The following is a 22,283-nucleotide window of genomic DNA, read 5'->3' as shown; positions in this document are numbered from 1 at the left end:
TAGCTGAATTTGTTTCCAAATGCCTAACTTATCAGCAAGTAAAGGCAGAACATCAAGTTCCAGCCGGTTTGTTACACCCTTTGTCAGTACCAGAGTGGAAATGGGAACGGATAACTATGGATTTTGTTACAGGACTTCCAAGGACACAGAGTAGTCATGATGCAGTATGGGTTATAGTTGACAGATTGACCAAGTCTGCTCACTTTTTGCCAGTTTGGATGGACTATAGCCTGGAAAGATTGGCCAGATTGTACATATATGAGATTGTAAAACTGCATGGAGTGCCAGTATCAATTGTGTCTGATAGAGATCCTAGGTTCGCTTCTAGATTCTGGGGTAGTCTTTAGAGAGCCCTAGGAACTAGATTGAACTTCAGCACAGCATTCCACCCACAGACGGATGGCCAGTCTGAGAGGGTTATTCAGATATTGGAGGATATGCTACGGGCTTGTGTGATTGAATTTGAAGGTAGTTGGGATACACACTTGCCTTTGATTGAGTTTGCTTATAACAACAGCTATCAATCAAGCATTGGAATGCCTCCATATGAAGCTTTGTATGGCAGAAAGTGCAGAACTCCCTTATGTTGTGATGAAGTAGGTGAAAGGAAGATGATTGGGCCAGAAATTGTCCAACAGACAGAGGAAAAGATTAGATTGATTAGAGATAGACTCAAGGCTGCATCAGACCGTCAGAAGTCCTATGTTGATATGAAAAGAAGAGATATTGAGTATGCAGTGGGTGATAAGGTATTCCTCAAAGTTTCTCCTTGGAAGAGGATTATGAGATTTGGCAGAAAGGGGAAACTGAGTCCTCGTTTCATCGGGCCATATGAGGTTCTGGAAAGAGTGGGTCCTTTGGCATACCGGTTGGCATTACCTCCAGAGCTAGCAAGGATACACAGTGTCTTCCATGTGTCCATGTTAAGGAGGTACAGATCTGACCCATCTCATGTACTATCAGTTGAAGAGATTGAAGTAAATCCAGACCTCTCATATGAGGAAGAACCCATAGAAATTCTGGCTTATGAGGTTAAGCAGCTGAGAAACAAACAGATACACCTGGTTAAAGTGCTGTGGAACCATCATTCAGGCCAGGAAGCTACTTGGGAACGTGAAGAGGATATGAGGAGACAACACCCACAGTTGTTTAGAGACTAATGCCAGGTAAAATTTTGAGACGAAATTTATTTAAGGGGGGGAGAATTGTAACACCCCTAAGTTCGGTAGTGCGTCATTGCTCGGTGACCAGTCTTTATGCTGGACACTAGGATGCCTAGAACCACACTTCAATATGAGTGAGGAGACATAAAATAATGAAATACAAGAAAAGAAAATACAAGAAAAACAAAGAAAAAATCATAGCAAAGAAATGTAACCAAGTTAAGCGAGCCGAGAACCCTAGCGATGGGTGACAGCACCGGGAAGTCACGGCGTGGACCGTTGACTAGCCCTGGACTGCGGGGAACCCTGGAAAACATTTTTAGGACTTAAATAGACCCTTATTGAAGAATAAATATCATTAGAAAGATCAAAGAAAAATTAAATAATTAGTACAAAGAAAAGTGAGAAATCGAGAAACAGACAAAACCCGGTGTTACCGAAAAATCGGGAATGCAACCCGAACTGGGGCATTATGGTCATTTGACACCCCGAATTGTCTTTTGACCTAAATGTCCATTAAAAATAAATAATATTACACTTAAAAAATAAAATGAAAAATTAATTTGGGGGTACCTAATACAAATAGCCAAAAGTGGAGTGAAAAATGTGTAAATAACACATTTAACTTATTATATGATTTAATAAGTGTGAGTGGGCCACTAAAGGAATAAACTAAGGATAATGGGGCAGGTGTAAGTCCATAATACAAGCTGAAACTTCATCTTCTCCAAATGAATTCATCCATGCTGATTTGAGAAGGAAGAAAATCCTCCATTGCCGTTTTTGCATGAGCTTGATCCACTCCTCCATTTCAACTCCAACCACTTAGATAGCTTCATTAAAAATTGTCCCCACATCACAAGGAAGAGCTTGATACCAAAATCAAGAAGTTTAATGAAGGTTTAGCAAGTTCCAACCATAGGTAAGTTTACATTTTTGAATATTGCTTTGTTAAACTTTGTGTACATGTTATGGGTGTTAGATTTGTGAAGAAAATTTTCAATTTTGAGGAGTTATTGATATGTCCATTTTGGACAGCCATGGAGTCATGTATTTAATGATTTATTATTACATATATTTGATGTAAATTCATGTTGAGTAGAGGGATTTAATATCCTAGTAAGTTATTTCCATGAAAATGTGGTGATTGTGCACTTAAATTGAGATTGACGAATTGGGACACTTTGACATTGTAGAACATTTCGGCAGCCTTGGAACACTTTAATAAATGTATGAGTTCATGAAGGTATTGGCAGAATATTGACATTGAGGATTGATGGATATGTATATAGATTGGTTGTGTAAAGTGTATGTAAGAATGAGTAATGTTTAGGTGTATATGTGATTGTACTTAGACTTTGTAAATTTGAGTTTTAATTGGTGTATTGAGGATAATTGTAATATGCCCAAAGTGACTTTAAAGTGAAATGGTATATGGTTTTGGTAATGTACCAAAACAGAATTGGTAAGGGAAGTGAACATATAGTAAGGTAAGTGTGTCATTGATGTATGTTTAAGCAAGGAAATTAAGGGCAATATGCATTTTAGCCTATAACTTTAAATGTGTAACCTCAATTGGTATGAGACCAATTGGAGGTGAAACTAGGCACAAAATGTGCCAACTTTCATTAAGAAAGCATACCAAAAATCTGCTTGCAAGGTGATATGAAAAATGACCAATTCGGATTAGGTGCAATTGAGGCCTGAAAATTGACCAATTGGGCAGCAGTTAGTGTTTAGGCCATAACTCACTCAAAACAGGTCCAATTGACCTAAAATTTTAACCATGAATAGTTAAGACCCATACCTACAAGTCTTATGAAGACACCAAAGCCCAGAAAAGACCAGAAGCAAGTCAAAAAGCTTGCACAAGTTTGGGTCCAAAAACTGGCCGAACCAAGGTTGACCAAATTGACCTAAAATTGACCTAATTTGATGCCATTTGACCAGCAATAGTATAATGACCATAACTTGGTCTACTTAACTCAGAATGACCTAAAATTTTGCCCCGCGTTCAATAAGACATAGATCTACAAGTTTGTAGTTTTGACCGAAACCCGAAAATCGAAGAAATTAGGTCGTCCGGCTAGGTCAAACTAGTATCCCAGAATCCAGCAATTTGCAATAAAATGCACTAAACAAGGAAATGAAATTGGTAACGTGTACCAACCCTAAAACCCTATCGAATGTGACATATTAATGACACTAAAACCTAATTTACCTAGAACGCATCGAGAGTCGGTATATTAGGTGATTAAACAAATAATAGCTTTCAGTGAATTATTATCAAACATTATCGATAGAGACAGTTTAATTTAGTACTGAAACACTTCAAATTGTGTTTCTCAGTTAGTAAAGACTCAGGAAAAGGGAAGGAAACACTGAGTCCAGACCAGGAGACAGTCATCAGAGGTTTGTGCACAACAACTATTTCTTTTGAATTTTTCAATTGAAATGAATTATGACTATTTGTACATTATTGTTTTAAATTGTGGAAATGTGTTTGAATGGATATTTATTGCTTGAAAAGCATTGTAAATGATTTGAAACTGTGAGAAATTGTTTGAATGATATTGATGGATACTTATTGATTGAAAAGCATTGGAAATGGTTTGAAACCACAACTATCATGTACATTGATTGTATTCCTCGCTAGCTTGTCTAGTGGGATGAATTGAATTCCCTCTCTGGCTGAAGTGTTGAGGTGTGTGCCTGTTGAGGACGAATAGAATGAGTACTCATATTTTTGCTAGCTAGCTATGTTATTCCTCATTAGTCATTGACTTTTGGGATGAATTGAATACCTCATTAGCCATTGGCTTTTGGGATGAATTGAACTTTGGAACATGATTAAAGCTGTGTGTGATTTATTGTTGCATATTGTAAGATTGTGAAATGAGTTTAAATTCTTATTGACATTTATTGTCTTGAATTTAACTATGATTTTAAGTATCCACTATTTACATGACTTATGAATTGTGATTTAAATTTGTATTTGGTTAATGTTGTGCACCACTGAGACATTGTCTCAGCGATAGCTTTATTCTTTGTCGCCGTGCAGTAGACAGACAGGGCAGCAGACTAGGCTGCTAGTACTGCCAGCGAGAGATTTTTGGGTATAATGAGTATACCAACATTTTGCATTTTGTACTGTAATGTATGACCAATGTATGTATATATTGTTTTGGTTTGGGCAGTTGTAAATTTAAATTGTACACTGAAGTTGTAAAATAATTATGAGTTGTTTTGGCTTGTAAAAATTGTAATATATTTCTTATATCTCGGTCTTTGAAAAATCACTACAGATTTGAGTTGAGAAATGTGTTGTGTTGAGAAAAATGTTGGAGTTGAGATTTGGAAATATATTGAAGTATCTTTTTACAGGTTTTCTGAAGAACTGTTTTATCCAAAATACAAACGGCATTCTGCCAAGATTTTTACAGAAATTCAAATAATTTAAATGTGTTAGTTCTATCACTTCAGTTCAAAAAGGTTTTTAACACCTGTAAATAGTGCTCACCACTGTAAAAGAAGTAAGAAAAGTTTTTAAAATCCCTTGTAGTGTATTTAATGGGTTATCAGTAGACGGAGTTGGTAATTCATTAGGTATACTACGGGATCATGTTATGCCTTACAGAGGGGTAGGGTGTAACATGTTTTGGTGGTGTCAGAGCAAAGTTTTTAAATTCTGTTTTCACATGTTACTTGAATATTCTTTCTTCATAGTACAACTGCTCAATATCATTGTTTGATACATACAGTACATTACATTATAAATATGCACTAACGGGAGGAAATCTCCTTGTGTTATTTGTTCAGGAGATCTAAAATCCTCGCATTGAATATGGAAGAGGGTGATCGTTCAGTCGATCAATCTATTGAGGCTGAGGTGCAAGGGGATGCCCCAGGCCTACATAATGTTAGTGGTTCAACAGCACCAGCCCCTGCAGTACCACAGTTTCCTGCTCAGTTCGCTCAGCAGATGGCTGCAATGTTCCAACAAATGGCTGGTAATGCGCCTACTCAAGTCCCAATACAGACACCAATGGTACAACCACAATCTCCTACTAGGCAGTATGATAAATTGATGAAGTATGGGGCTACAGAGTTCAAGGGGACAGTAGATCCTCTAGAGGTTAAACAATGGTTAGAAAGGATGGATAGGATATTCAAGAAACTGCATTACACAGAGGAGCTCAGATTTGAATACTCAGTGTCTTTGTTACAGGGGGATGCTTATTATTGGTGGAAAACAATTCCCCACGATCGATAGAACTGCGGTCTTGACACGGAATGACTTCCTCGGAATTCGGGCAAAAATATGTCCACGATGCTTATGTAGACCGGAAGGCGCAAGAGTTCCTAAGTGCGAAGCAGGAAGATCGGTGGCTAAATGCGAAGGGAATTTCCCGTCTTAGCCATTATGCAGTGAGTCTACTCTCTACCAGCAGGGAGAGATGCAAGAGGTTTGAAACTGGCTTGAAGCCCAGTATCAGATTACAAGTAGTCGGCTTCAAACACACTAACTTCTCTGAACTTATTTCTCAAGCTCTAGAGTTAGAAAGAATTGAGTTTGAAGCTGCTCCTGAGAAAAAGAGATCAGAGAAGATAGAGAAAGAGGGAAAATCTGTAGAACAAAGTTCCAGTGGTCCTACTGGAAAGAGAAAGAACCATGGGGGACATGGCAGAGGTGGCAAGAAGTCCAGTAGGGAAGATATTCAGGACAGAGACCTCCCCTATCTGGTCAACAGAGTTCCAGAAGTTCCTACCCTCCCCGCCAATGTGAAACTTGTGGAAGAAATCATGGTGGGATATGCTACAAGGCCATTGGAGCCTGTTATAACTGTGGAGGCACAGGACACTTTGCCAAGGACTGCACCAGTAGTCGCAGAGTTGGACCACCTCCTACTACTGTAGAAGGGTCAGTTCAGAGCCCTATCACCAGAAGCTCACAACCACCTAGCAGAGGTAGAGGCAGGGGTAGAGGTAACCCAGCAGGTAGCCAAGGCACGATGAAGCATTGAGCAAGATAGTGCTCGATCGAGTCTATGCAATGAGGCGAGAGGAAGAGGCCGAGACATCGATGTTGTGGCTGGTACCTTCTCAACTTTTAGCAAAATTGTGTTTGTGTTATTTGATCCGGGCTCTACCCATTCTTATGTGAGTGATAACATCATTGATTTCATTGCTGTTCCATGTACAAAAATGGACTTTGAGGTGCTAGTAACAAGTCCTTTAGGGAGAGGTCGTGGTTAATAGAATGTATAGAGATTGTCCTTTGGTGATCCAAGGACACACCTTCTGTCTGATTTCATTGAAATGCCCTTGAGATTATGATATCATCTTGGGCATGGATTGGTTAGCTAGGCATCATGCCATGATTGATCAGTAAGGTCAAGTCACTTTTGGTCTCCCTCAGTACAGTGATGTGGTAATACAAGGGGAGAGGCAGCTATTACCATCAAACCTCATTTCGGCTGCACTAGCCAGAAAAATGATCAGAAAGGGGTGTGAAGCATACTTGGCACATGTGGTAGACACCCAAGTGGGGAGTCCAACATTGAAGGACATTCTTACAGTGCATGACTTTCCAGATGTGTTTCCTGATGAATTGCCAGGATTACCTCCGGAAAGAGAAGTGCAGTTTGAAATTAATGTTATGCCTGGTGTGGATCCAATCTCCATAACGCCATACAGAATGGCACTAGCAGAGTTGAAGGAGTTGAAGATACAATTGCAAGAATTACATGAAAAGGGCTTCATCCGCCCTAGTGTGTCACCTTGGGGAGCACCAGTGTTCTTTGTTAAGAAGAAGGATGGTACTCTCCGCTTATGCATTGACTACCGGCAGTTGAATAAGGTGACAATAAAGAACAGATATCCATTGCCTCGCATTGATGATCTGTTTGATCAATTGAAGGGTGTAGCTGTATTCTCCAAAATTGATTTGCAATCTAGTTATTATCAGTTGAAGGTGCAAGAGCAGAGTATTCCAAAAACTGCTTTCAGAACTCGGTATGGCCACTATGAGTTTCTAGTAATGCCATTCGGGTTGACAAATGCTCCAGCTGCTTTTATGGATCTGATGAACACTATCTTCAGACCATATCTTGATCAATTTGTGGTGGTGTTTATTGATGACATTTTAATATACTCGAGGAATGCAGAAGAGCATGACAGACATCTGCGGATTGTACTGCAGACTTTAAGGGAGAAACAGCTATACGCCAAATTATCGAAGTGTAAATTTTGGCTGAAAGAAATCTCCTTTTTGGGACATGTTGTGTCAGCTGAAGGGATCAAGGTAGATTCCAGCAAGATAGAAGCTATCCTTAATTGGAAGCCACCCAGGAACATCACAGAAGTTCGCAGTTTTCTGGGTTTAGCTGGATATTACCGTCGGTTTGTGAAGGGGTTTTCTATGTTATCTTCTCCATTGACCAAACTACTTCGGAAAGATGTAAAATTTCAGTGGTGATAAATGCCGAAAGTTTTGATGAGTTGAAGAGGTGTTTAATCAAGCTCCAGTCCTCACTTTACCTACTCGGGTAAAGAATACACGGTTTATAGTGATGCTTCTCACAATGGGTTAGGTGTCTTGATGCAAGATCGAATGTCATTGCTTATGCATCACGCCAAATTGAAACCGCATGAGAGGAATTACCCAACACATGATCTGAGTTAGCAGCTATTGTTTTGCTCACAAGATCTGGAGACACTATTTGTATGGGGAGAAATGCTATATTTACACAGATCACAAGAGCTTGAAGTACTTAGGCACCCAGAAGGAATTAAATTTGAGGCAGAGGAGATGGTTAGAGCTGATTAAAGACTATGATTGCTTAATAGACTATCAGCCAGGGAAAGCAAATGTGGTGGTTGATGCCTTAAGTCACAAGACTATGGCAAGTCTCAGAGTTTCTCCTATGTCCATGGTATATGAGTTGAAAGCACAGCATGCCAGTTTAGAAATTGATGATGAGGGACAGACAGTAGTTGCATGGCATGTACAGCCAGTGTTGATTGATCAGATCAGAATGGCTGCTCAGAGTGATGAAAAGTATCAGAAGCTACTGAAAGAAGTCCAGCAGGGCAAGAAACCTGAATTCTCTGTGAGAGGTGATGGTTTATTGCTACATCAGGGTAGAATGTGCGTTCCTAGTGATGTGGAATTGAGACAAATCATTATGAAGAAGCACATGAGTCTCTATTTGCTATGCACCCTGGTGGAACTAAAATGTACAGAGGGCTGAAAGAGCATTACTGGTGGATGGGTATGAAGAGAGATATAGCTGAATTTGTTTCCAAATGCCTAACTTATCAGCAAGTAAAGGCAGAACATCAAGTTCCAGCCGGTTTGTTACACCCTTTGTCAGTACCAGAGTGGAAATGGGAACGGATAACTATGGATTTTGTTACAGGACTTCCAAGGACACAGAGTAGTCATGATGCAGTATGGGTTATAGTTGACAGATTGACCAAGTCTGCTCACTTTTTGCCAGTTTGGATGGACTATAGCCTGGAAAGATTGGCCAGATTGTACATATATGAAATTGTAAAACTGCATGGAGTGCCAGTATCAATTGTGTCTGATAGAGATCCTAGGTTCGCTTCTAGATTCTGGGGTAGTCTTTAGAGAGCCCTAGGAACTAGATTGAACTTCAAAGACAAGACATTCCACCCAGACGGATGGCGATGCGAGAGGGTTATTCAGATCTTGGAGGATATGCTACGGGCTTGTGTGATTGAATTTGAAGGTAGTTGGGATACACACTTGCCTTTGATTGAGTTTGCTTATAACAACAGCTATCAATCAAGCATTGGAATGCCTCCATATGAAGCTTTGTATGGCAGAAAGTGCAGAACTCCCTTATGTTGTGATGAAGTAGGTGAAAGGAAGATGATTGGGCCAGAAATTGTCCAACAGACAGAGGAAATGATTAGATTGATTAGAGATAGACTCAAAGGTCGCATCGGCCGTCAAGTCTTATGTTGATATGAAAAGAAGAGATATCGAGTATGCAGTGGGTGATAAGGTATTCCTCAAAGTTTCTCCTTGGAAGAGGATTATGGGATTTGGCAGAAAGGGGAAACTGAGTCCTCGTTTCATCGGGCCATATGAGGTTCTGGAAAGAGTGGGTCCTTTGGCATACCGGTTGGCATTACCTCCAGAGCTAGCAAGGATACAGTGTCTTCCATGTGTCCATGTTAAGGAGGTACAGATCTCGACCCATCTCATGTACTATCGGTTGAAGAGATTGAAGTAAATCTAGACCTCTCATATGAGGAAGAACCCATAGAAATTACGGCTTATGAGGTTAAGCGGTGAGAAACAAGCAGATACACAGTTAAAGTCTTTGTGGAACCATCATTCAGGCCAGGAAGCTACTTGGGAACGTGAAGAGGATATGAGGAGACAACACCCACAGTTGTTTAGAGACTAATGCCAGGTAAAATTTTGAGACGAAATTTATTTAAGGGGGGGGGAGAATTGTAACACTCCTAAGTTCGGTAGTGCGTTATTGCATTCGGTGACCGATCTTTATGCAGACTAGGATGCCTAGAACCACACTTCAATATGAGTGAGGAGACATAAAATAATGAAATACAAGAAAAGAAAATACAAGAAAAACAAAGAAAAATCATAGCAAAGAAATGTAACCAAGTTAAGCGGCGAGAACCCTAGCGATGGGTGACAAGATAGGAAGTCACGGCGTGGACCGTTGACTAATACGGACTGCGGTGAACCCTGGAAAACATTTTTAGGACTTAAATAGACCCTTATTGAAGAATAAATATCATTAGAAAGATCAAAGAAAAATTAAATAATTAGTACAAAGAAAAGTGAGAAATCGAGAAACAGACAAAACCCGGTGTTACCGAAAAATCGGGAATGCAACCCGAACTGGGGCATTATGGTCATTTGACACCCCGAATTGTCTTTTGACCTAAATTTCCATTAAAAATAAATAATATTACACTTAGAAAATAAAATGAAAAATTAATTTGGGGGTACCTAATACAAATAGCCAAAAGTGGAGTGAAAAATGTGTAAATAACACATTTAACTTATTATATGATTTAATAAGTGTGAGTGGGCCACTAAAGGAATAAAAAAAGGATAATGGGGCAGGTGTAAGTCCATAATACAAGCTGAAAGTTCATCTTCTCCAAATGAATTCATCCATGCCGATTTGAGAAGGAAGAAAATCCTCCATTGCCTTTTTTGCATGAGCTTGATCCACTCCTCCATTTCAACTCCAACCACTTAGATAGCTTCATTAAAAATTGTCCCCACATCACAAGGAAGAGCTTGATACCAAAATCAAGAAGTTTAATGAAGGTTTAGCAAGTTCCAACCATAGGTAAGTTTACATTTTTGAATATTGCTTTGTTAAACTTTGTGTACATGTTATGGGTGTTAGATTTGTGAAGAAAATTTTCAAGTTTGAGGAGTTATTGATATGTCCATTTTGGACAGCCATGGAGTCATGTATTTAATGATTTATTATTACATATATTTGATGTAAATTCATGTTTAGTAGAGGGATTTAATATCCTAGTAAGTTATTTCCATGAAAATGTGGTGATTGTGCACTTAAATTGGAGATTGACGAATTGTGGGACACTTTGACATTGTAGAACATTTCGGCAGCCTTGGAACACTTTAATAAATGTATGAGTTCATGAAGGTATTGGCAGAATATTGACATTGAGGATTGATGGATATGTATATAGATTGGTTGTGTAAAGTGTATGTAAGAATGAGTAATGTTTAGGTGTATATGTGATTGTACTTAGACTTTGTAAATTTGAGTTTTAATTGGTGTATTGAGGATAATTGTAATCTGCCCAAAGTGACTTTAAAGTGAAATGGTATATGGTTTTGGTAATGTACCAAAACAGAATTGGTAAGGGAAGTGAACATATAGTAAGGTAAGTGTGTCATTGATGTATGTTTAAGCAAGGAAATTAAGGGCAGTATGCATTTTAGCCTATAACTTTAAATGTGTAACCTCAATTGGTATGAGACCAATTGAAGGTGAAACTAGGCACAAAATGTGCCAAATTTCATTGAGAAAGCATACCAAAAATCTGCTTGCAAGGTGATATGAAAAATGACCAATTCGGATTAGGTGCAATTGAGGCCTGAAAATTGACCAATTGGGCAGCAGTTAGTGTTTAGGCCATAACTCACTCAAAACAGGTCCAATTGACCTGAAATTTTAACCATGAATAGTTAAGACCCATACCTACAAGTCTTGTGAAGACACCAAAGCCCAGAAATGACCAGAAGCAAGTCAAAAAGCTTGCACAAGTTCGGGTCCAAAAACTGGCCGAACCAAGGTTGACCAAATTGACCTAAAATTGACCTAATTTGATGCCATTTGACCAGCAATAGTATAATGACCATAACTTGGTCTACTTAACACAGAATGGCCTAAAATTTTGCCCCGCGTTCCATAAGACATAGATCTACAAGTTTGTAGTTTTGACCGAAACCCGAAAATCAAAGAAACTAGGTCGTCCGGCTAGGTCAAACTAGTATCCCGGAATCCAGCAATTTGCAATAAAATGCACTAAACAAGGAAATGAAATTGGTAACGTGTACCAACCCTAAAACCCTATCGAATGTGACATATTAATGACACTAAAACCTAATTTACCTAGAACGCATCGAGAGTCGGTATATTAGGTGATTAAACAAATAATAGCTTTCAGTGAATTATTATCAAACATTATCGATAGAGACAGTTTAATTTAGTACTGAAACACTTCAAATTGTGTTTCTTAGTTAGTAAAGACTCAGGAAAAGGGAAGGAAACACTGAGTCCAGACCAGGAGACAGTCATCAGAGGTTTTTGCACAACAACTATTTCTTTTGAATTTTTCAATTGAAATGAATTATGAATATTTGTACATTATTGTTTTAAATTGTGGAAATGTGTTTGAATGGATATTTATTGCTTGAAAAGCATTGTAAATGATTTGAAACTGTGAGAAATTGTTTGAATGATATTGATGGATACTTATTGATTGAAAAGCATTGAAAATGGTTTGAAACCACAGCTATCATGTACATTGATTGTATTCCTCGCTAGCTTGTCTAGTGGGATGAATTAAATTCCCTCTCTGGCTGAAGTGTTGAGGTGTGTGCCTGTTGAGGACGAATAGAATGAGTACTCATATTTTTGCTAGCTAGCTATGTTATTCCTCATTAGTCATTGACTTTTGGGATGAATTGAATACCTCATTAGCCATTGGCTTTTGGGATGAATTGAACTTTGGAACATGATTAAAGCTGTGTGTGATTTATTGTTGCATATTGTAAGATTGTGAAATGAGTTTAAATTCTTATTGACATTTATTGTCTTGAATTTAACTATGATTTTAAGTATCCACTATTTACATGACTTATGAATTGTGATTTAAATTTGTATTTGGTTAATGTTGTGCACCACTGAGACATTGTCTCAACGATAGCTTTTTTTATTGCTGTCGCAGGTAGACAGACAGACAGGGCAGCAGACTAGGCTGCTAGTACCGCCAGCGAGAGATTTTTGGGAGTAATGAGTATACCAACATTTTGCATTTTGTACTGTAATGTATGACCAATGTATGTATATATTGTTTTGGTTTGAGCAGTTGTAAATTCAAATTGTACACTGAAGTTGTAAAATAATTATGAGTTGTTTTGGCTTGTAAAAATTGTAATATATTTCTTATATCTCGGTCTTTGAAAAATCACTGCAGATTTGAGTTGAGAAATGTGTTGTGTTGAGAAAAATGTTGGAGTTGAGATTTGGAAATATATTGAAGTATCTTTTTACTGGTTTTCTGAAGAACTATTTTATCCAAAATACAGACGGCATTCTGCCAAAATTTTTATAGAAATTCCAAATAATTTAAATGTGTTAGTTCTATCACTTCAGTTCAAAAAGGTTTTTAACACCTGTAAATAGTGCTCACCACTGTAAAAGAAGTAAGAAAAGTTTTTAAAATCCCTTGTAGTGTATTTAATGGGTTATCAGTAGACGGAGTTGGTAATTCATTAGATATACTACGGGATCATGTTATGCCTTACAAAGGGGTAGGGTGTGACATTAATCACCAAGTAAAATGTGATTTAATTAATTAATTAAAGAGTTTAATTGATTAATTAAATAGGTTTGGTTTGCAATGAGATTGCAAGGTCCCTTGCATGGCTTGAAACCAAATCTCGATTATTGAATGTATAGTATAAATTAAATTTATATTTAAAGTGTTTAAATATGAATTTAATTATGAGAAATTAATTAATGGAGATTAATTAATTTATATTTGATATAAATTGATTAGAAGAGGAGAAATAATGATTTTGGGTTGAGAACTCAAAATTACAACATAAGAGTATTTTGATCATTTCACAGGGTGACATGTGGCACCATGAGATAGTGACACATGGCATCATATAAGCTTGCCATTTGTCTTCTTATCATGTAAGATCATCAAAGTCAAGATTAAGTCTAGCTTTAACACTTGGCTTAATATGATTAAGTCAATTAAAATAAGATGCAAGGTGGTGATGACATGTGCCAAGGGTTTAAGTGATGACCTAATTATAAAAGGGAAAAGAAAAAAAAATAAAACACTCTTCTTCTTTGTCTCAAAGGTGCCATCACTTTTAGAGCTCCCTCTCCTCTTCATCTTTTCTCATCAATTCAAAGAGAATTGCCCAAATTTCTTTGAATTAAAATTACTAGAAACTGTTTCTAGTGTCCTATACACATCTACAACCTCTCTAACGGCAAAGAGCCAATTTATAATTGGTTTGCAAGGCTTGAAAAGCAAGATTGAGGGCTACCCATTAGTGATCATGGTGTGGACAAGCTAGAGGGACAACACTTGGGGTCCTAGGTGCTTCCTAAAGGTGCTAATCACATCCCTTATGCATCAAAAAGGTTAGTGCACATATTCTTCTTTCAAACTAGAGTTCAATTGAATTAATTTGTTAATTCAAAAATCTTAAATGGCAAACATAGATCTTAATACATATTAAAAGTGTTTTAATATACAATTGAGCATTGAAATTAATAATGGATGTGGCTTGATGCATGAAACTCTAGAAGAAATTTTTGAAATTCAATACTCTAATCTAACAATTTACATGCTTCCGCTCCTTCGCGAAATTGATTCCATGTATAAGAATCAAGTTTGGGATCTTGTTAACCCACCTGAAAGTATTGTACCTATAGGGAATAAATGGTTTTTCAAGAAGAAAATTGGTTCTAATAGAAAGGTAGAGACCTATAGCAAGGCTAGTAGCGAAAGGGTTTCGCCAAAGGCAAGGAATCAACTATAAGGAGACTTTCTCACCTGTTGCCATGCTTAAATCAATTAGGATTCTATTAGCAATAGCTCCATACTATAATTATGAGATTTGGTAGATGGATGTCAAAACAACTTTTCTCAATAGATACATTGAAGAAAACATTTTCATGGAACAACCTAGGGGTTTTGAATCCCAAGATGGTTCCAAGGTATGCAAGCTAAAGCGATCCATTTATGGGTTGAAATAAGGTTCGAGGAGTTAGAACATCCGTTTTGATGAAGTCATTAAGTCATTTGGTTTTATCAAAAATGTGGATGAACCATGTGTATATAAGAAGGTTACTGATAGTGCTATCACTTTCCTTGTCTTATATGTGGATGATATTCTGTTGATAGGTAATGACATAGGTATGTTGACAGCTATAAAGGTATGGTTGTCAAATACATTCTCCATGAAAGACTTAAGGGAGGCAACCTATATACTTGGAATTCGCATCTATAGAGATAAAGCAAAAAGAATAATTGGTTTATCCCAAAGTCTATAATTGGAAAAGGTGTTAAAGAGGTTTTACATGCTTGATTCCAAGAGAGGATTATTACCAGTAAGACATGGTATCCACCTTTTTAAAGAGATGTCTCCAAAGACACCTGAAGAAAGAGATAAAATGGCTAGGATTCCGTATGCTTCAGCTATTGGAAATTTGATATATGCAATGATGTGTACTAGGCCGGATATCGCACATGCAATTAGTTTGACTAGCAGGTTTCAATCCAATCCAGGTTTGGAACACTGGATAGTTGTCAAGAATATCCTTAAGTACTTGAGAAGAACTAAGGATTTATTCTTGATTTATAGAGGTGGTGACTTACAATTGAATAGTTATACTGATTCTGATTTCCAATCAAATATCAATGACAGAAAGTCTACTTCTGAGTTTGTGTTCATTTGTAATGGAAATGCAGTTAGTTTGAAGAGCTCCAAACGGAGTACGACTGCTGATTCCACTACAGAGGCTGAGTATATTGCTGCATCATATGCTGTAAAAGAAGCTGTTTGGATAAAGAAGTTCGTGACAGAACTTGCAGTAGTTCCTTCCATTGAGTCAGCAGTTCCACTCTACTGTGATAACAATGGAGCGGTCATACAGGCTAAGGAACCCTAGTCTCACTAGAAATCCAAATACATAGAAAGGCGCTACCACATTATCAGAGAAATAGTTGGGCGAGGTGATGTAGCCATATAGAAAATAGCATCAGCTGAAAATCCAGTTGATCCATTCACGAAGCCTATGTCACAAGCTCAGTTAGACCGACATCTTGAGAAGATGGGTCTAAGATATTGTAATGAATGGCTCTAGTGCTAGTGGGAGATTATTGGCAGTATGCCCTAGAGCATATCATTTAGTATGTATCTTGTACATATTTTATTAATAAAAGGTAATTTCACTTTTCTATTTACATAATGTATTTATGTGTAATAGAAATGGTCCATTGATATTTTGTTAGAAATTCTATTCTTAAGTTGTTAAGAATATGAGTGATAGTATTTCTAGCACAAAGTATCATAAATTGGTTCACAATCGAGGATACTTCACAATAAGGACATGACTTATCCAGAAAGATTGTAATCATGTTTGTTCCTAAGGTATTTATTTGAGATATAAATAAGATAGAATGGTGAGTCTCATGCCATATAACAAACATGATAGGCACTTATACATGATAAGTAGGCCGAACGAGTGACGTATATGACAAGCACATGGAGTTTACTCTTGTCAATGCATTGTCATATATTATATCAGAGCATATAATCTTTAGACCTGAGATAACACAGTTATCTTATATATAGGTGGTTTGAGTTTGATACTGCTTTCATACTTGTATTGTGTATGGGTATATGGGTATGTGTTGGCTCTTACTAGTTATATATGGAGGTAAGTGTTGATCAAGATGGAATTTGTTACCCTAATACCCTAAGTAAATAGGGATAAAATCCTTTGTTTATTTAATTATTCTTGATGTTTCAAATTCCTGGCCAGGACAGACAGATTTAGTCAGAAAAGAGTTTCTGACAAGAAAATCTATTTAATCAAGAACTGGAATTAAAAGAGAATATAATATTCATAGCAAATGGGGTTTGACATAAACTATGACTCCAGCTCGAATTGGAATTTTGTAACGGAGAGATTCTAGTGCATGGTAACTTATGATTATAGGTTCATTTAAGGTATTCCTTATTACTGATTAGGTGGCCATGGCATGCTATGCTAGGTGTTAACCATGGTCTATGAGGTGCCTAAAATGATTTAGAGAAATCATTTATGGTAAGAAAGAGTTCTAATGATATTAAGAGTTAATATCATATCTCATTGCCGATTAGTGATGAGCCTAGTGAGTGACACAAATACACAAGTTAATCACCAAGTTAAATGTGATTTAATTGATTAATTAAAGAGTTTAATTGATTAATTAAATAGGTTTGGTTTGCAATAAGATTGCAAAGTCCCTAGCATGACTTGAAACTAAATCTAGATTTTTGGATGTATAGTACAAGTTAGATTTATATTTAAAGTGTTTAAATATGAATTTAATTGTGAGAAATTAATTAATGGAGATTAATTAATTAATTTATATTTGATATAAATTAATTAGAAGAGAAGAAATAATGATTTTGGGTTGAAAACTCAAAATTAAAACATAAGGATAATTTGGTCATTTCACAGGGTAACTTGTGGCACCATGAGATGGTGACACATGGCACCATATAAGCTTGCCATTTGTCTTCCTATCATGTAAGATGATCAAAGTCAAGATTAAGTCTAGCTTTGATACTTGGTTTAATGTGATTAGGTCAATTAAAAATAAGACGCAATGTCGAGGTGACATGTGGCATAGGATTTAAGTGATGACCTAATTATAAAAGAGAAAAGAAAAGAAGAAACGCTTATTCTTATTCTCTCTTATGTGTGGCGGCACCTCTTCCTCCCTCTCTTCTCTTCATCTTTTCTCATCAATTCAAAGAGAAATCAATTGTTTTCTTTGAATTAAAATTGCTAGAAATTATTTTTAGTGTCCTATACACACATAAAACCTCTCTAAAGGCAAAAATCCAATTTATAATTGGTTGGCAAGGCTTGAGAAGCAAGATTGGGGGTTGCCCATTGGTGATCTTAGTGTGGACAAGTTAGAGGGACAACATTTGGGGTCCTAGGTGCTTCCTAAAGGTACCAATTACATCAATAGTGCATCAAAAGGTTAGTGCACATATACTTCTTTTAAACTAGGGTTCAGTCGAATTAATTTGTTAATTCAAAAAATCTTAAATAGCAAATATAGATCCTAATACATATTAAAAGTGTTTTAATATGCAATTGAGCATTGAAATTAATTAGGCACATAATGGATGTGGCATGATGCATGAAACCCTAGAAGAAAATTGTCACACCTTATCCCTCTGTAAGGTATAACATGATCTCATAGAATACCTAATGAACTACCGAACTTCACCTACCGATAACTCATTAAGCACCCTACAAGGGATTTTAAAACAATTTTCTTATTTTTGATAAGTGGTGAGCATTTTCCAATAGGTATTTAAAACATATGATTAAAAGTAAATTTAGTTAATATTTTTGGTCCATTTTGTTTTTACGCAAATTTTATAAAAATTTTGACAGAGTTCCCTCTGTATTTTGAGAAACCAATTCTTTAAATACCTGAAATAAAAGCACTTCCAATAATTTTCTAACCACTGCTTCAAATTCATACTCAATCTCAACCAATTTCTCAAATTCACAAGTTCAATGATTCTCAAAATGCTGTCAATCAATATCATTCATATTTTATTAGAAACAAAACAATTTAGATACATCATTATAAGAAATTTACATTAAGAAAATCCAAACTAAAATTTACTACAACTTTATACAAACTTTATACAAGCTGCTCAAGACCGATTTTACATGTCCATACAATTACGTGCAATACATACATCAAAATGAATATTTACAGTCAGGGTATAAATTATACCCGATAACTTCTAGCAGGTAGCTCCCCTGTCCTCAGCAGCTCAATCTGCTGCTCCTCTAGTCTCTATATCTGCGACAGCATAACAAGCTATCGCTGAGTAGTGAACTCAGTGGTGCACAAACTAATAATTTAAAACTTAATACAATTTATGCTTGACAATTCATAACAAATAGAATTTTAAAATTTCTAAATTCTTCAAAATCCATGACCTTCAGAAATCAACATTTTCATTCATGCAAATTATTCATTCGAATAACATTTTGATCAAATAGTAACTATTTATTTACATTTCTTTTAAATTCGGAGACAATGCAAAAATTTTTAAATCATTGACAAATTATTTATTTCAATCACAATTTATCAAATCATGCATAATTTAAAGGGCGTTGCCAACAATACACACAGTCGAACCCATGACCCAAAATTCGATTAGATGCCGTGTTGTACACCACGACATTTCACATACTCCCAATAACCGAGGCTAAAAGGGAGAAACAAAGACTAGCTAGTATATATGAGTACTCATTCACATCATTCCCCAACTGGCAAGCCAGAGAGGAAGAAACTCGCCCCATCAAGTGGAGGAGTTATCTCACTAGACAAGCTAATGAGAATTCACAACATATTTTGTCATGTCAACTGTGATTTCAAATCATATTCAAAACAATTTCTATTTACAAAGTATTTACAAATCAACATATTTAATTATCATAAATTCATGCTCAAGGTTGGCAACACATCAAACTTAAAATTTACAATCCTCAAAACAATGCAATAAATCCTTAAATGCATAAGAAAATTTATATTCAAAATACAATTTCATTCAATAAATTAAAATTCTCAACACAACAAAATCATAAATCATACAATAAATTTATTTCAAATCAATTTGGAATTGAAAAGTAACAAAAGTGTTAGTTGTGCACAAACCTCAAACGAGTCGTCTGTTGGTCTTGACTCGACTCCTCGGGTTCTGTCCCGGTATTCTTTTCCACTGAAACACACAATTTCATAGTGTTTCAGTACCATAACTTAGCATAAATCCAATAATAAATTTAACTTCACTTTTACCTAGCTCTAACTTGCTAAATTCGATGTTCTTAAAATTTTGTGTTTCGGGTTACTATTCACTATACTATTCAAGTCAAATTGTTGACTTTTTAAGGCTTAATAGGTATGGGAACTCCAACTTCACCCACATACCATATTTTGGTCATTAACTTTGTTGGTTTTGGTCATTTTCTCAAAGCTTAGGTCTTTTAGGCAAAATTGCCAATTTTCGGTTTTGGAGTCCTAAGTTGCACTGTTTCATTGGTCCTTTTACTATTAGAATTTGGCAAGCCTTCCTTCATAGAAAATGTTCCTTATTTTCTTAAGTGTATTCTCATTTTTGGATCACCCCAATTGGAGTTTTGTAGCTCAAGTTATGGCCAAAATACAGTTACTGTTTACGTGCACTATTCATACTACTATTTTGGTTCTGGCAGATTTTTGATCCAACTTTGTTCAGTAATTTGATCAAGTTAAGTCCATAATTTGGTCTAATTTCCTTCATACTAAATGTTCTACTATGTCTTAGGTTTCCATTGGTTCAAGAATCGCCTAAATCGGAGTTTTCTAGAGAGAGTTATAGCCATTGGAACTTTACTGTTCAAATGGAAATCTGCAGTTTTGCAGGTTCAGTAACTCAACTTTGCTCAATAATTTGATTAGGTTAATGGCATAATTTGGGTTGGTGTTCTTCATAAAAGTTTTAGATCTATATCTTATCTAATAACTGGTAAAATTTCAGGTCACTTTGACCTGCCTAGCTCGAGTTATGACCAAATGAATAAATACTGTTCATTTGGTCAGTTTGTGCAGTGGCAGACTGCTCTTATCCAACTTTGGTCAATTTGTTCACTAGGTTTTGGTCACTTTTTGGGCATGGTTCTTAAATGAAAATTGTGTCATTTTATGTCTATTTTCATCCTCAATTGGTATCATATCAATTGGACTTGTAAAATTTCAGTTTTGGTCCTTCAAAGTTTACTTGGTCATGCTCATACAACCTCCGAATTTGGCTTCACTTCTAATAATTCAAACACAACTCATTTGGTCACAATTGACCATTTTTCACTTCACAATAGGTCAAACATGCCATTTACTCATTTCTTACATTTTTGGTTCACAAACCCTAAGTCCCAAAACCCTAACTTACTAAATTATTGTATTTAACTACATTTAATGGTTTTAACCCTAATCAATCAACTAAATAAAGCTTCTAAACTCATTTAACTCCATCAAATCATACAAAATCATACTCCCCTTCAACAGGCTGAAATTCAGTTTAGTCCTTCGACAATTGATTTCTCTTCATTTCCTTAGTTTCTAAGTTCATTTAAGTTACTAAACATGCACTTAAAACTGAAAATTAAGAGTTAGAATACCAACCTTTGTGTAGCAATTTCTAACTCCCCTTTTCACCAATTTTCTTTCTTTTTCTTGCTCCTCTATACTCTTCAAGATGCAAGGATGAGGTTTAGTAGAGAATTTTAGGGGAACTTATGGTAAATTTAGGGTGTATAAAGCTTGAGCTAAGAGCTCTAATGGAGGTTTGAGAGTGAGCTTTGGGAGAGGGAAAGAGAGAGTCACATTTTTTTTGATGAAGAAGATGACTTTATTAATTTTTTTTTCTTTTCTTTTCTTTTCTTTTATGTCTTAGGAAGACCAAAAATCCAATTTAAAAATTAAATTAATTAATTTCTTTATGGCATCATGCATGATGTCATCACCTTTGACTTTTCCATCTTCTTCTCTTTTTTTTTTCATATTTTTCTATTAGTTCTTTAATTTAATTATCGATTCCGAAATTTTCTTTTCTCCAATTTTATTTAACAGTTAGGTCAGGAGTCAGCTCTCGGGGTCAATTGACCAAATTGCCCCTCGCCGGTTCATCTCGGTTTGCAAATAATTCAATATTTCTTCCGGCTCCCTGACCTAATTATTTGTCTGGCTTAACAGTTCTTTTTCATGATTTTCTCTTTTCCACTGTGTTCATGAGGGTCCTAAGGACAGCAGCGTCACTTTTTACGATTCGAAATTTGAGTTTAAAATGACTTCGCAGTTGTTCCCGAGACGGTCACCCATTGTTGTGACTCTCGGCTCGTTTAACTTCTTATGTTCTGTTTTTCTTATTTATACTTAACTAATTAGCAATTACTAATTATTTGTGTTTATGGCTTATTTAGTTCTCTTAAGTATGGTTCTAATCCCCTTAATTGTCCGGACCGACACCGGTCACCGGAATAGTGAAATATACCAGGCTATGCAAATGGGGGTGTTACAAAAATTTTTAAATTCAATGCTCTTTACATGCTTTTGCTCCTTTAACTAGATCATCTTCCTTCTTTTCCAGAAAGTCCACAGCCCCATATTTTCTCAGCTTTTCCAAATGGGACTTCTGCTTTGGGGGTGGTAGCAGTGGAATAACCCCTGCCATCTGTCTGAAGAAAAGCAGCCATTTGTTCAAACATGGCCTGCTGAGGCTGTGCAGGCGCCTTTGGCATTGGTGGAGTAGGTTCTCCCCTGCCTCCAGCTTCTACCATGGGTGAAGCATGACTCTCCACTTTTTCATCTACTACTCTCTGCGAAGCAAGATCCATATCCTAACCAAAACAACAAAAAACAAACAGATCTGCATTAGTGTCACCTTAACTCTTATAAATACAATGCATGGTATGGACTCTATCTAGACCCAAAATGCCTAAACTGTGCTCTGATACCACTAAATGTGACACC

The sequence above is a fragment of the Hevea brasiliensis genome, chromosome 8 (genome assembly GCF_030052815.1).
Source record: "Hevea brasiliensis isolate MT/VB/25A 57/8 chromosome 8, ASM3005281v1, whole genome shotgun sequence".
In the NCBI taxonomy this organism is placed as follows: domain Eukaryota; kingdom Viridiplantae; phylum Streptophyta; class Magnoliopsida; order Malpighiales; family Euphorbiaceae; genus Hevea; species Hevea brasiliensis.
Note: the sequence above shows the minus strand (reverse complement) of the source record.